Here is a 5,668-nt window from a genome sequence, read left to right as displayed (position 1 = left end):
TCTATTTGTATAACTTTAGTTTATTAGTATTGCAATTAGCAGATAGAAGTACATTATTTATAAATATTGATGATAACGACTCTTTTAATTATCTATAAATGGTATGTTTATTAATGTCATTTAGATTTGTTTAACTGAATCAACTAAAGTAACAATCTTAACTATGACCAATATTATGATCCACTGGAGAATGTTTTGAGTTGATGTCAGTGAAAATGTACGGTAGAGACTTATTATATCCTTGGAATTATAGTTTTTACTAAGAAATGCTATGATAATGAATTATTATGATCTTGAGATGTATAATGATATGTATTGCTTTAATAATAAGAATTAATTGATTTAGAATATTAGGATTCACAGATGATTCCTGGAATATTGTTATTTATTTATTAAAGCACCACACCTAGTAACAAGTATCATCCTCTTGAACTACTATACACATAATTGACAGATTGCCACATAGTACTTTATAACATAAATGCATTGCAATTACATGTAATGCTAACTGAAGAGTGCACTATCGACATTTAATTAATAGATAGCCAGGCCACCACAAATAGTGACAACTATTGTTTTGTTTAAAGCTATTTAAATATAATTGACAGATGGGAATGTTTTGCTTTTATAATAAGATATATTTCGTTTACATTTATGGTGACAGTTTTTTTCGGCATTAGTCACTTATTTTAGATATGAGACAGCGCAACTAACGACAGCTATTATTTTATTTGAAGTATTAAATACGTGAATGTTAGCGTGATTTGTTCTTTTGTCATAAGATGTATTTGCTTTACATTAAAGTTGGATATTGTGATTATTACAATACTGAAATCTATATATGTTAGATAGAAGGCAATACAACTAGCGACATCTATTAACTTATTTGAATTATTAGAATGTGTGAATGCCAGTGTGAATGCCGGGTTGTTTCCTTTTTATTATAAGATATATCAGGTTTACATTTAAGGATTGATATTTGATTAGTTTAATACCAAGATTACTCATGTTAGATAGGAGGTAGCACAACTAGCTACATCTGTTGACTTACCTGAATTATTAATTGCATGAATGTCAAATTGAATTGTTTTACTTCAAATAACCATTTATTAAACATAAATATTTTAAAATGCTTGTATAGTAACAAGGTATATTGACGTTAAATACGGCTCAGTATACGTCATTACCATGTACTACATCGTATTTAAATTATTAGATTTTTGAATGACAGACTAGGACTTTTGCTGTTATACCAAAAGACTAATTATTTTGAATATTTATTCATTCAATTAATAAATACTAATGGATATGCATTATATTTTCTTTTACATAACTTTATATTTCATTTATTTTGCTGCTTATATTAACTTGTTATTGTAGACATTTTCTTTGTTAAAGAAATTTGATAAGATAAATATAATTGTATAAACGCAGGTAAATTGAAATTATATATTTATAGCCTACATATTGAATAAATACTGGTTTGATTTACGAGTTGATGATGAAGAGTTGAACAAACACACTATGAGTTTTATATTTGTATATCAGTAAGCATAACATTAAGGATAACTTTCTATGAATATGGACTAATTTTCTTGTACTGAAGAACACTGTATCCTTATTGAACAGAATTTTTTCAAATACATGAAGTTTTAAAGAATCATAAGGAATATTTGCAAGTAATTCGTAAAAAAAACTAAAACGATGAGACCTGACTTTATGATGTGGAGATATATCAGGAGAATGTGATGGATAAGAAAATAGCAATTTTTACTTATGAAGACACTTTATGTATTTTTGTTTAATAGTGACATCAAGTATTTTTTATTTCAGATTGATTACAGACAAAAACTATACAGTATTTTTAATACTGATGAATTACATGATAATTTAATTATATTATAGATTATGAAATTTACAGTATTAAATGCTTTGAAGGTTTGAAATCCTTCCAAGGCAATGTTTGTGAATAGATGAATGTTATCTCCATTCATAAATGTTTTAATAAACGTATTAATCAGGGGATCATCACATTGTAGGATTTGTTCATAGTTTCAATACATACAAAGAATAATTTAATTATTAGTAACTATAAGCGCTTGTTCATCTTAGGTGACAGTTTGAGACTATATTGACTTTAACAATTGCATAGACTGTTATAATGATTCCTTTATTTTCTGCAAGATATGTTTTATGTTACGTTTGTTGATCCTATCTCTTCTGTATAGTGACAAATGTTTTAAATGTATTGCGATATTTGAATGAAAATGATAAAATGATAAGAACCAATTTGTTTATTATTAGATGTTCATTTCGCCGAAGAGTATGAAGGATATGAGGCTGTAATGAAGGAGAAGATGGATTGATTGTGTTTGCTGGATGTCTATAGAAATATGTGCGAGTGAGTGGTGTGAAGATGTCTTGAAGGAAATCAGCAAAAGCACCAGCTTTGGAGGAGTCTGTCTATATAGGTAAGACATCATTTGATAGTTGATATGCTATTTTACTATGTTTTCCGCAAAGAGCATTGAAATGTTTCCAGAACCTGTTAGGACGAGTGACGTTAGAGAGTATTACAGATTTTAATCCGACACCGTAGCTTGTAACCACAGATGTAATTCTTGGCCATCCTTTGAAGTTGTCGGTGATGACGGAGTGCTTATGGATTTTTGTACGTTGACAGTTACGCTAAAATTGTCGAGAGCGAGTGATAAATGTGAGATATTTTGTTGGCCATGTTGGTCGATATGGCGTTGATGTAGTTACTGGTATGTAAAGTGAACTAGCTTCTTGGATTGAAGATGTGTTGGTATGAATGTTATGATACAGTGCGTCCATTGATGTACGGTTGTAATGGGTTTGCTGCTGCCGATAAATATGTTTTGTATTGTTCACAGTCGAATTTGTCAAAACGGATGCTAGTTCTTTGAAATTCTGTAGATTGAGTCGTATGATGAGTACTAACTTGTAATTTGATCGGAAGAGGCTCACTTTCTAATGGATCGAGAACATTAATTTGGATTTGTGAAACGTGATTAGCAGGAGTAATAACAATATTTGGTATGCTTTGTGATACAGACTTAGTGGGTTTGGAAAATCATGAATGATACCAGGTATGTAAGTTATGACAAAGGTTTGAAAGGTAGATTTGTCTCTTTCTGATCTGCCGTGCATGTTGAACTCGGCCATAATTATGAATCTTATTATTATCGGAAATGTGTTGCACGATTACAGTAGGTAGCGGTTTTACAGGTCTGATATAAACTGTAGCAACGATTATAGTTATATTACGGAAGTATAAAGTAATGATGAGATATTTTGGAAGATCTGGCAGCCTACAAAAGTGTCGGCGTGATGGAATACGTGGAGAAAATTCCACAACTGTTCATCCACTCGTGCGTCTTCTAGGAAGATGCTAGCCTGTAGAATTAATGTATATCCAGAAAAATGACAAATGATGGAGGGAGTGACAAAGGTTTCGTTAAGGATAAACACTTCAGCTTTTTCTTCCACTAATAGCGCTTCGAATAAAGCTTTATTCTGATGAATGGATCTAATATTGAGAAATATAAAGACTATATCCATGATCAGTAGGTTAGACAGTAGTTTCCAAAGATAGTGTATGAAAATAGATATTTTGACCAGAATAAGTAGTATGAAATGTAACATGGAATATTTCTTTTGCTGCGTGCGTGATTTGTTTTAAGACATGTGAACGATGAATTGGTTGGATATTTTGAAGAGCAAGCGTTAGAAAGGCAACAGTATATTGCGTGCTGTTATAGAAGAGTCCAGTGATTATAGAACGTTTGCAGAATAGTTGTATATACGTAGTGGTACCACCTACTCAGGGTGAACTTTGGTATGGACGGATTTGCCTTTACACTTGTAACTATATGTCGGGTGTTGTTCATGGCAAGTGTAACAATTTTGGGGGGTTGTAGGTTGGAGATATGAATGGCTGGAGTGATCAACAGATCAATAGCTGCAGACAGAAGTATTTGGGCATATTGCGGTAGAGTGTTGATTATATGTATATCATTTTTTGGATTGAAGTGTTAGGGGTGTTGATGACCGTGAAAGTTTAACTCTGTTTTTGTTATAAATGTATGCCCCACTAGTTAGAAGAGAATCATTAGTGGTTTGAGAAAGTGTTAGTACTTGAACAATGTACGTGGGACATGTAACATTTCTAATTCGTACAACCTTCAGGAGTGTGTGTCCTTCATAGGTAAGTTCCTCCTGAATTTCTTTATTGGTATAAGGATCAACACCCCGATTCATCACGGAAAGGTGAGGAGGACGGCGAGGTGGTGGCATTTGCTTGCCTTGAGATGCATTGTAGTTAGTAAGTTTAACATTTTGTCGAAGGTTTTCTATAAGTACCTTGTTTTTTATAGTGCTGACCAAGTTTGCATTTTCTGTTTGAAAATAAAGCTGTTTCTAGTTTTGACTATTTCTTTGAGTGTCGCACGAGGAAGGTACTTGCACAATTGTAGAGCAAATTGTTTCTCAGTCGAGAAACGTGAATCAAAAACGGTCAACAGAAACGAGTACATTAATTGAGATAAAGTTCGAGGTAAAGTTGGAGCCGCAGTAGAATTTGTTTCCATGTCCATAATGTTGTCCACTATATCTGGTGTAGCGTGTGCTTTTTTTGCAGCTGGTGAGAATTGCAAGCGGTTTCATGATTGAAGAACGGGAACCCATAGACATAACAAAGCTTCTTGTACGACCAGATATAGTTTGTGACTGCACCTACATTTCTTCCACTTTAGTGGAGTAACCAGGAAGTTTACGCTAATTATTGCTAGCTAGTAAGGTTACGATTGATACTTTGATACATTTTGGCAGTTTATACTTGGGAGTTGGCATCAAGAAAGATATGGTAGAGAATATTTATTATCGATAGATGCACCATATTATAATTAACAATAAACATTGGTATGTTATGAAATATGGAAAGTTTATTTGACACGTTAATTTGTTTTAGGTTCTGATAAAAACTATTTGATTTATAATATCACAGAACAATATTTGATTGGTATATTAGTGTTATTTATATGTAATAGATACAGCATATCATATCTAGTATCAATAATTATGTTATTTGAAATATGACAATCACACATGATAGTTGCTAATTTAACTTCTAAAATAAGTTATGGTTTATGAATTCTTGTGGATTAATGAAAAATGAAATGAAATCTTTGAGTTTTACGTCCCACGATTATGCCTGTTAGGCTAAAGGAGACGGTGATGATGAGTAGTGAATGAAAAAGGTGGAATGAAGAAAGTGGGAGGAAACGGGAGAAGCCCAAAAAACCCACGCACACGGTGATTGTCCACCACAAAGTTCTTGTGAATTTTATTACTACAGAACCGTTATGTACCAACATTAAATATGAAGCATCATACCAATTGACAAATATTACAATATTCGAAATTTTAACTGCATGATTGTCAGACTGAAATGTTTAGTTTCACAAAAGTTACGTACATTACAATATTAAATCAAGAGTAATCAATATTATACAAATTTAAAACAAAAGAATGTAAAACTGAAAAAAGTGCAGAACTAAAACTAAAAATGCAACTTGAAAAACAAAAAATTAAAACGGAAAATGAAAAGTGTAGAAGTGAAATCAAAACTGCAACTTGAAAAACA

Source organism: Thermobia domestica, chromosome 6 (assembly GCF_964235325.1).
Source record: "Thermobia domestica chromosome 6, izTheDome1.hap1.1, whole genome shotgun sequence".
Classification (NCBI taxonomy): domain Eukaryota; kingdom Metazoa; phylum Arthropoda; class Insecta; order Zygentoma; family Lepismatidae; genus Thermobia; species Thermobia domestica.
The sequence above is the reverse complement of the archived record's forward strand: the minus strand, read 5'-3'. Positions refer to the sequence as shown.